Consider the following 11,774-nt stretch of genomic DNA (forward strand, 5'->3'; position numbering starts at 1 on the left):
TGGGAGCCGGAGTGAGGCAAAAGGTCTGCCGCCGCCACCGTAAAGTCGCGCTCCGGCCCGGCGTGTTTAACTTTGCGACACTGTCGTTCAACAAACCAGGCGGTGGTGTAGCAGGGGGCCGAAGGGAGACATAGCGGCAGGGGGGCGGGCGGCCGCCGCCCCCGTGGAAGCCGGAGCAGGCAAGGGATTGGCCGCTGCCAGCGGGGACGCGGCTGGGTGCTCCGCCCAGGGAGGCGGGGCCGCCCCAGGACGGGAGGCGGGGCGATGTGACGGCTTCTCCCGCCTCCGAGCCCCCTGGGGCCGGCAGTCAGCGGGCGAGAGCTGCGGCAGCAACCGCCGGGGAGCGGCCGACGCGCAGGGGCTGCTTTAGCCGGCCTTGTATGGGGCTGGTGCGCCGGAGCCACAGGCAGCCGCCCATCCAACCCCGTCGTGCTAGCGGGCCCGGCCGCGCTGCGCTCGACAAATAACCTGGGGGAAAGGAACCAGGAGTCCTGCCTCCCCGTCCCCTGCGCTTGTTTATTTGCCGCCCGCTTTCCTTGCGCTTCAGCAGCTCGCCGCAGGCAGATGCCCACTGCAAACTAAAAAGCGTCCTTGGCAATCTGGCTTGGCAAGAGAACCCTTTCGCAATATATTTGACTGGCCATGTGATGTTAGTAATTTAAAAGGACTTCTACTTGTTATTGCCCTAATCAGATCACGGTAGGAGCGTATTAGATTGGTTTGTTGACAGCAGGTAAAAGCTAAAGGAAAAAGCCGTATGATTTGATTGTAGAAGTTGCTTTTCTTTCCTTGCTAAAATGGTCTGTTATTGTTTGCTACCACACATTCAAATAGAGAAGAACAAGGGAACAGAAATATCCCAGGACCAGCAAACCCCAAATACATTTTGCAAGGGAGGAGGCAGCAGAGAGAACAGGACAGGGAAAGAGACAGAAAAAAGAAAGAGCTACAGTAAAGCGTTTGATTTGCTATAGAGATTGTATTTTAGTTTCTTTCAGCAACCAGACTAAATAGTTAAAAATAGAAGAAACTCTCTACCCAATTATTTTTTTTTAGATCCCCTGCCTTATTTTCAAGAACATGCTGGGGAGGGGTGAGTTCCACCCTACAGACAAAAATGAAATTAAAGTACTGCCAGACTTTATTATTCTCAGGAGTCTTTCCTCCTAGATAGGTTTCAGAGTAGCAGCTGTGTTAGTCTGTATTCGCAAAAAGAAAAGGAGTACTCGTGGCACCTTAGAGACTAACCAATTTATTTGAGCACAAGCTTTCGTGAGCTACAGCTCACTTCATCGGATGCAGCCGATGAAGTGAGCTGTCGCTCACAAAATCTTATGCTCAAATAAATTGGTTAGTCTCTAAGGTGCCACGAGTACTCCTTTTCTTTTTCCTCCTAGATACAAATTCCTGTCCTTGATAGTTTGTCAGGGGTCTTAAACTCAATTTACTTTAGGGCCAGTGCTAGTCCTCAAATCCTCCCAGCAGGCCAATAATGTCACTGAAGAGGGTGTTCAGAAGAGAAAATGTTTATATTGCATTTTTTATTTCGAATTTCTTAGAAATAATTAAACTGTCATACAACTTTATACAATTCTTTGTCTGCCAGATAGTTTTTAGTGTTTGCCAGACACCTGGCAACGCTTCAGTTCTGTCAATTTGTTGATGTTTGGCCTCAATGACTGAGCAGTTGAGACCTTCAGGATTGCAGCAAGTGGTGTATCGGATAATTGTGTTCATGATTTTGACTTGTTTATATTCATTGTGGAAAAAAGTGATGCTGCAACTAATGATGCTGCCTTCATGGCTGACTCTGCCTGGCAACTAGTGATAGTGTATCTGTCCCTCTCCCCCAGCCAATGGGAGCTGTGGGGGGCAGCGCCTGCAGCAGCAGACATCAGGCAGCATGGGTCTCTCCTCCCTGGGCCGGAGTGGAGAGGTTCTCAGGCTGTAGATGGCCCGCGGGCTGGGACTTTGAGACTCCTATATATATTCCATTTATATATATATTTGGTGTCTACCTGAACATGACTGTAACCACCCCATATTTTATCATACACATTTTGGTATCCTAGGAAGTTCTTGTTTGGTACCCCAGCTAAAAACTCAAGGTTAGATGCAGATGGTTCTTTTGAGACTGTTTTTGATGTATAAGTCCCATTCTAAGGCAGATAATTCTTCAAAATTTTTACGCTGAATGGAATCTTCCTCATATAGTTAAGGAAAAAATGTTAACTTTGGTATAGTAACTCTACTGAAGTAAATGGAGTTACACCTTGCTTATACCACAACTGATGTTGGTCTATAATGTTTTGTTTAAAATATGATGAATTTGAAAAAAAGTCATCTCAACCCCATAAAGAGTGATATGTCCAGACAAGAGATCAGAATAAATAAGGAGAACACAGATCCTGGCCATATGCACAATAGTTTTTAGCTCACGAGGAAATTTTGCTTTTTAAAAAACAATTGTTCCCATCCCATTCTCTGTAGCAGAAGAGGAATTTTTTCAATTTTTTATATTTTATTTAAATGTTAAATCGAACTTCTGATTATTTATGTGCTATTTCAGGCAGAAGAAGCAATTTACACTGTCTGAATTTGGACCCTACATTATCACAAATGATGTCACTTTTCAGCAAGATGGTGGTCACCAGGAAGTGGCTCAGAAATATTAATTTTTAAACTTGCTTTTAGGACTTAATGTGATTCTTCCCTGCAAGGAAAATAAAATGTGAATGGTATTTTTAGATACATTACTTAGCATTGTGCAGCAGTGATATTATACATCAGACAAAGGGAAGATGACAAGTGCCATGAGCCCATTTGTAAAAGTATCTTTTAAAATGTTTTATTACTTTGTTATCCTCAGCAGTTGGCTCAACTCTACTGATACGCTGCTTCCCTCATACAGTCCTTTTTTGTTCATTTGATAATGTTTTCTACACACCCAGTGAATGCTTTGCTGGGCATTCTTTCCAAATCCCTCTAAAGTTTCCCATTTGATTCTTTATTGCCTTTTAAGTATGCTGCGCATCATCAGAACGTCTCATTTTCCCTAACTTCCATTTATGTTAAAAGCTTTTAAAATACATTTTAATGATGCATAAGAGGCTGAGCAGTATGATGAGCCTAATAGCATGCTATTGATTTTCATCTGAAACAGACATTTGAAAATTTCAATAGCCATTTAGCAATGTGTATATTTACTGTGGTTTGAAGACAAGGCAAATACAACAGTCTTTTTCTACTAAAATTAGATACAAATTAATTAGTTGCAGTAAGCTACCTTAAAAGTCTGTCTTTTTCAGTGTCTTCAAAACAGCAGTGTTAGTAATAACCACTGGTGTAGGGAGTAGAATAAAAACCCACAGGACTAATGTGTCCACCCACAGCTTCTACTTATCTGCCAGTCATGGTCTTAAGAATTCAGCCACAGGCATTGCTTTTGGAGAATATACTGTGTTAGATACAGCGAAGCGGTTCTCAAACTGTGGGTTGGGACCCCAAAGTGGGTCGGGTCCCCATTTTAATGGGGTCGCCAGGGCTGGCTTTAGACCTTCTGGAGTCTGGGGCTGAAGCCGAAGCCTGAACCCCATCACCCGGGGCAGCAGGGGTCAGACTTCGGCTTCAGTCCTGAGTGGCGGGGCTTTGGTCCTCCCTCCCACCTCGGGCAGTGGGACTTGGACTTTGTCGTCCCCACCCCTGGGTCATGTAATAATTTTTGTTGTCAGAAGAGGGTCGCTGTGCATTAAGTTTGAGAACTGCTGATATAAACTGCAAATCACAATGTGACATCCCAGTTGCTAGATGAATACCTTCTGGGCATGCCACAGCCAAGCACAGAATAGAAAATAAAGCAGGAGGTCATTTGTCCATAATTCAGACTCAGTGGGCAGACTAGAAAGGAAAACAAATAAAGTGTAAAACAGGCACACATGCCAACATAAGGTATTTAAAAAAAAAATAATAATAAAGTGGCATATCCACAGCAATCCCTGATTGCCAAACAACTAGGTAGTTTTGCCCTATGAAATGTGCCATGTTCAGGAGAGATTTGCAGTCAATTCCATAAGAAAACTGTGATTTGTAAATATGTAATTTTCACTAAATTATACCATTTGTGTAGATGCCACAAAGTAACATTAACAATAGTGTCATCTAGGTGCACCAAGTGATATATCACTTTATTCTAGGGCTGTTACATCCTTTTTCCTGAACTAGTGAACCACATGTAGATGCAAGCCCATTTTGCACCAAACACAAACAACCCCATCCAACTTGACCATTCTTCTTTTAGTTTGCACACTGCCTCTTGAGCGCATGTAATAGCTATCATCTGTACAGCAATTTAAATGTGTATCGCACTATACAGACAAATAGGAGGCACATTCCTTCCTCAAGAAGTTTATAGTCTGGTTAGATAGGACATAATACAATAGAGGGAGAGGTAACCGGCAAGAGAGTGAGGATAGGAGGAAGACTTACACAACATAAGGTCTTGAATTTACTAATTTTTACACTATCCATATAGGTTTGTAACCACATTAACTAGCCAGGGTCAGCTGACAGGTAATGACTCAGACTGCATAGCAATAAAGAACAACAACACAGGACACCAACAAAAATAAAAACCAGATCAACAATTAACTTAATGAATCATAGGGTTTAGGGCCAGAAGGGACCACCAGATCAGATCTAGTCTGACATCTTGTCTGTTAAGGACACAGCCATAACCCACATACTAAACACAACAACTGAAATTAAATCAAAGCATTATAACTGTCAGGCACGGGCAGTGGGTGAACACACCATTGGGGGAGGCTTGCCCCTGTCTCCTACCCCTCTGCCTGAGGCTTCATCCCTCCCCTTCTATCCCCTCTGCCCCACCAGAGCCCAGAGCACACCCTGCCCTGGCAGCTGCTGGCTCCCCCCGCATGCCTCCATCCCTGGAGCATCAGGCAGGTGGCACAGCCAGAGCACCCCCAACCCCAGAGCGCTGGGTGGGCGGCGCAGTCCCAGCACCAGGCAGATGGACAGGCAGCGTGGCATGGCCTCAGCCCAAGTGCCCCTGGTGAGGGCTGGCCTGGTGTGCACTGGCCCCAGAAGTGAGGGAAGCAGGCAGGAGGGGACCTGTGGGCTGGGCTACGTCAGGCTGTGTGGGGAGGCATAGCCTATGCTACCCGCTGCCTATGCTTTCAAGAGACTAAACTGTTTTGTGCCACAGACAGAAAATAGGAGGGACTGATGTGCACCAATGCCTGAGGCTCCTGCAATGGCAGAGAAATGATAAAGTGAGATACACCCAGATGATCCTGGCAAGTGAATGGTGCCACATGCTTCAGAGGAAGATGAAACCCCCCAAGATCCCTGACATTTGTTACAGAGTCCAAAATACCAGAGAATACTTAAGTTTGATTGCAGCTTTTAATACCACCCCTAAATCCTTTCTGATGGCTGGCCTCTCTTTTTGGGATCCTAACAGAAATGAGCTCTAGGATAAAAATTTCAAAGCTGCATAAGGCCTGGATGATCCACAAAGGTCTGGAGGCATTGCAATGCTGAGTGTGACAACACAACTTTTAGGTGCCTAGAAAATCACTAGAACAGCAATGGGATTCACAAAGCTTCCTATACAATGAATGGGGAAAGATAAGCACCTAAGAATGGGATCCACAAAAGCCAGCATGCTGGGCAGCTCCCTGCCTACACTAGCCAATGGGAGATGCTGACAAGAGGGTTATAAAACCCACCCCTGTCACAGAGTTCAGCTCCTAAATCCAGGCTGCAGGGAGGTGCCTATCTCTGATTACAATCCATGACTGAGAACCCCTCCCCTGGAATTAGGTGTTTTATGCACCTGAGCCATTTCTTGCTAGAATGAGTTAGCACCACACAAAATGTCCAGCTGGGAAGAGGCATCTCTTTAGCCTAGTGATTAGGGGTTATCATCTGGGCTCTACTTCAATTCCCCTCTCTGCCTAATGAGGAGGAAGAATTTGAACAGGGGCACACACACCCCTTAGGTGAGTTTTCTTGCCACAGGCTTTGGGTAATTGTGGTGTGGGGCTCCTTGAATCTTTATTGTTGATGTCATTCCACTTGAATTAAATAATTACATATTAATTGGGTCAGAAAAGAGTGTGAATTACGCTGTTGTCCAACAGTGAGGGCACTCAGCTGGGAGCTGGGCAATCCCTGTTGAAATTCCTTATCAGGCAAAGGGGGAATTGGAGCAGCATCTCTTGTATCCTAGGTGAATACCCTAACCACTGGGCTAAAATGGAAGCATCCTCTGGCTACCTTGTGTGGAGCTAGGCAACTGCCCTGCCTTCATATGGGTATAAATAATGAGTAATGCTGTTGAAGTCAATGGAGTTACACTGGTATAAAACCAGCGTGAGTGGCTATTCAGACCCTGTATTAGTGGAAAAGGAAGGAACTACTGCTATCTCTTCTTCAGACTAAGTAGTTCTGGGAATAGAGGAAACTCCAAACAAGCATTCTTCCTTTGAGTCTGAACGAAGACACATTAGGAAATCTTTTCTGCAGAAACCATCAAGGTATGGGTCAACAAGCCTGTGCTCTCTATTCTCAGCCCTTCTGATAGGAGGAATGGTGGGTGTGGGGGGACACACCACAAAACATAATGAAAACTATAGTGTTATTTCTGCTTTGAGGTAAAGTGTAGAAAACAGAATGCTGTAATGTATTGAAGAAGTGGGAGAAAAAAGAATTATAGGTAAATATTATTCATATTTATCTATATCACATTCACACTAGAAATTATTACCAGCATAAAACAGAAGTGATTATCTGTGACTTGATATCTCCCACTAAAAAGAGGGGAAGATAACAAGTAGTTTCACACTTTGCTCAAACAGGTAACTTAGAGGCCTACAAAATAAAAACTGGAAGCTATATTTGCTTCTGAGGATCCACCACTTTGTCTCACAAATCCTTTCAGAATATTTGTTTATACATGTATTTATAAATAACTGGGATGGGATTGGAGAGGAGGTGAGCTTTGAAGAGAGAATGGGTTTAGAGCAGGGACTTGAAGGAAGAGAGGAAGGTGGAACTCCTAGAATATTCTGGGCATAAATGACTGCCTAAGAGGCAGCACAGAGGCTTTTACACCACTGGAAAATTGTCAGTGAATGGATTGCTGGTACAAATGGCCTTTAAACCAACTTTCTATCTACCGTTAACCTGATCGGGCTACTGGATGCTCTTCTACACCACCAGAGAATCATGCCACTCTTTCTGTAAAGAGAGTGGATTCTATATTTGGGGCCAAATTCTGCACACACATTGATGTCAGTGGACTTGCAGAGGTTCAACTGCGCAACATAGGAATTGCCATACTGAATCAGACTGATTTCAATGTCCGGTCTCTGACAGTGATGGTCACTAGATGCTTCAGAGGAGGGTGCAAGAAACCCCACAGTAGGCAGATGTGGGATAATCTGCTCCTTAGGAAGGTCTTGACTGAGAATGTCTTAACCCTGGAGATGTATGAGGTTTTATATCCTTTCAACAACTCTGTTTTTAGTGGTAACTATTATCACCTTGGTGTGATGGGGTGTCTGCCGCACACTGGCAGAAAACAGGTTAAAAGCAGCCCTAGGGAGGCTGTGCAGGAGGGAGCCAATCACAGAAGGGCTTATAAGAGCAGCCAGTTGGGGCCAGGCTGGCCCATATAAGAAGGGCTGCAGAACAGAGCAGGTGTAATCAGTCTCTGGAGCTTGAGAAGGGAGGAGGACTGGCTGCCTTGCAGGCAGAGGGCAGCAAGCACCCTGGGCAGAGCAGTGCTGCAGGCAGAGACCCAGGGAGCTAAAGGCAGCTTCTGGCAGGCTGTAGGGATCTGCAGATAGAGGCCCTGACATAAGGGCAAGAGGGGTACTAGAGCCACTGGAGGAAGTGGCTAGACTGTGGACTGCAGTTTGCCACTGTCATAAATATAAAGGGAAAGGTAACAACCTTCCTGTATACAGTACTATAAAATCCGTGCTGGCCAGAGGCACAAAATCATTTTACCTGTAAAGGGTTAAACTCAGGTAACCTAGCTGGCATCTGACCAAAAGGACCAGTAAGGGGACAAGATACTTTCAAATCTGGGCGGTGGGAAAGGTTTTGAACTGTCTGTCCTGTGTGCTTGCCATATACAGATCAAGGAAGCAAGCAATCCAACTCCATTAGAATTAGTAAGTACTAGCAAGGGAATGCGTTAGCTTATTTTTGTTTTGGCTTGTGATTTTCTTTGTGTTGACAGGAAGGTGTATTCCTGTATTTGTAACTTTAAAGTTTGGCCCAGAGGGAAATCATCTTTTCTTTTTGAATCTGATTTGCCCTGCCCTGGCGGCTGTGATTGCAGAGCCATTGGCCATTATCTTTGAAAACTCGTGGCGAACGGGGGAAGTCCCAGATGACTGGAAAAAGGCTAATGTAGTGCCAATCTTTAAAAAAGGAAAGGAGGAGGATCCTGGGAACTACAGGCCAGTCAGCCTCACCTCAGTCCCTGGAAAAATCATGAAACAGGTCCTCAAAGAATCAATCCTGAAGCACTTACATGAGAGGAAAGTGATCAGGAACAGTCAGCATGGATTCACCAAGGGTAGGTCATGCCTGACTAATCTAATGGCCTTTTATGATGAGATTACTGGTTCTGTGGATGAAGGGAAAGCAGTGGATGTATTGTTTCTTGACTTTAGCAAAGCTTTTGACACGGTCTCCCACAGTATTCTTGTCAGCAAGTTAAAGAAGTATGGGCTGGATGAATGCACCATAAGGTGGGTAGAAAGTTGGCTAGATTGTCGGGCTCAACAGGTAGTGATCAATGGCTCCATGTCTAGTTGGCAGCCGGTGTCAAGTGGAGTGCCCCAGGGGTCGGTCCCGGGGCCGGTTTTGTTCAATATCTTCATAAATGATCTGGAGGATGGTGTGGATTGCACCCTCAGCAAATTTGCGGATGACACTAAACTGGGAGGAGTGGTAGATACGCTGGAGGGCAGGGATAGGATACAGAGGGACCTAGACAAATTGGAGGATTGGGCCAAAAGAAATCTGATGAGGTTCAATAAGGATAAGTGCAGGGTCCTGCACTTAGGACGGAAGAACCCAATGCACAGATACAGACTAGGGACTGAATGGCTAGGCAGCAGTTCTGCGGAAAAGGACCTAGGGGTGACAGTGGACGAGAAGCTGGATATGAGTCAGCAGTGTGCCCTTATAGCCAAGAAGGCCAATGGCATTTTGGGATGTATAAGTAGGGGCATAGCGAGCAGATCGAGGGACGTGATCGTTCCCCTCTATTCGACATTGGTGAGGCCTCATCTGGAGTACTGTGTCTAGTTTTGGGCCCCACACTACAAGAAGGATGTGGATAAATTGGAGAGAGTCCAGCGAAGGGCAACAAAAATGATTAGGGGACTGGAACACATGACTTATGAGGAGAGGCTGAGGGAACTGGGATTGTTTAGTCTGCAGAAGAGAAGAATGAGGGGGGATTTGATAGCTGCTTTCAACTACCTGAGAGGTGGTTCCAGAGGGGATGGTTCTAGACTATTCTCAGTGGTAGAAGAGGACAGGACAAGGAGTAATGGTCTCAAGTTGCAGTGGGGGAGGTTTAGTTTGGATATTAGGAAAAACTTTTTCACTAGGAGGGTGGTGAAACACTAGAATGTGTTACCTAGGGAGGTGGTGGAATCTCCTTCCTTAGAAGTTTTTAAGGTCAGGCTTGACAAAGCCCTGGCTGGGATGATTTAATTGGGGATCGGTCCTGCTTTGAGCAGGGGGTTGGACTAGATGACCTCCTGAGGTCCCTTCCAACCCTGATATTCTATGATTATCTTCCATTCTAATTTTACAGAGGTGCTTCTTTTACCTTTTTTCTTTATAATAAAGTTCTGTTTCTTTTAGAATCTGATTGGGTTTGTTTTTAGTGTCCTAAAAAACCCAAGGTTGGTCTGTGCTCATCTTGTTTGTTCTCTAGCCTCCCCAGGAAAGGGGGTGTGGTGACTTGGGGGGGATGTTAGTAGGGAGTAGGAACTCCAAGCGGTCCTTTCCCTGAGTTTGTCTAAATCACTTGGTGGTGGCAGCGTTACCTAATCCAAGGTACAAGGGAGAATTTGTGCTTTGGGGAGTTTTTAACCTAAGCTGGTAGAAATAAGCTTAGGGGGTCTCATGCAAGTCCACACGTCTGTACCCTAGAGTTCAGAGTGGGGAGGGAACCCTGACAGCCACTGTAGGGAGTAACCAGACAGTAGACTGCAAATCCCCGGAAGGGGGGGAACAGAGTGTGGCACAGCCAGAGGGCAAAGTCACTGAAGAGGATGCCACGGTCCTGGGAGTGATGTGGGTCCAGGAACAGACGTGACAGTGGGTGAGATGCCACCAGAAGAAGGTGCAGTACTAATTCCCCCAGACAGCAGGAGGCGCCACAGTGGTGAGACTTACCCTGTCATACCTGGATCTTGTTGTCCATAAAAATGTCCAATCTCTCTCTGAATCTTGTTATGCTCTTGGCCTCAATTATATCCTGTGGCAACAAGCTCCACACAGTTTAATTACATGTTATGTGAAAACAAATGTCTTTTTATCAGTTTTGAATTTACTCCTTTCAATTTGATTGAATGGGAAGAATTTGCACCTTTTCTTTGTCTTATTCCAAGTTATACCTCACAAATTAAGGGCAAGCCTGCACTACAAAATTAGGTCAATTTAAGTTATGTTGATGTACAGCCACTGCAGTAATTAAATTGAGTTGGCATGTTCACACTAGCTCCTTCTGTTGGCAGTGTCTGTCCTCACCAGGAGTGCTTGCACCAATTTAACTTCAATATGGGGCATAGTGAGGCACTGATACCCAGAACCCTGCCACCCAGGACTGAGAGCCGGAGCCCCTCCGGGCTGATACCTGGAACCCCACCGCCCGGGGTTGACAGCCCCAATGGCTGATACCTGGAACAGTCAACACGGTGCATGGGCTGAAATTGTGGAAAAGCTGTATCATTTGCCCCATAACCTCAGCCGTGCAGAACGCAATGCCATCCACAGCTTCAGGAACAACTGACATCGTAATCAAAAAGGTTGACAAAGGAGGTGCTGTCATCATCATGAATAGCTTGGAATATGAACGAGAGGCTGCTGGGGAGCTCTCTAACACCACATTCTACAGGCCATTACTCTCTGATCCCATTGAGAGTTACCAAAAGAAACTACAGCATCTGCTCAAGAAACTCCCTGAAAAAGCACAAGAACAAATCTGCACAGACACACCCCTGGAACCCTGACCTGGGATATTCTATCTGCTACCCAAGATCCATAAACCTGGAACTCCTGGATGCTCCATCATCTCAGGCATTGGCACCCTCACAGCAGGTTTGTCTGGCTACGTAGACTTTCTCCTCAGGCCCTACGCTACCAGCGCTACCAGCACTCCCAGCTGTCTTCGAGACACCACTGACTTCCTGAAGAAGCTACACTCCATTGGTGATCTTCCAGAAAACACCATCCTGGCCACTAGGGATGTAGAAGCCCTCTACACCAACATTCCACACAAAGATGGACTACAAGCCGTCAGGAACAGTATCCCTGATAATGTCACGGCAAACCTGATGGCTGAACTTTGACTTTGTCCTCATCCACAACTGTTTCACATCTGGGGACAATGTATATCTTCAAATCAGCGGCACTGCTATGGGTATCCGTATGGCCCCACACTATGCCAACCTTTCTATGGCTGACTTAGAACAACGCTTCCTCAGCTCTCATCC

This window comes from Chelonia mydas, chromosome 1, assembly GCF_015237465.2.
Source record: "Chelonia mydas isolate rCheMyd1 chromosome 1, rCheMyd1.pri.v2, whole genome shotgun sequence".
NCBI lineage: Eukaryota > Metazoa > Chordata > Testudines > Cheloniidae > Chelonia > Chelonia mydas.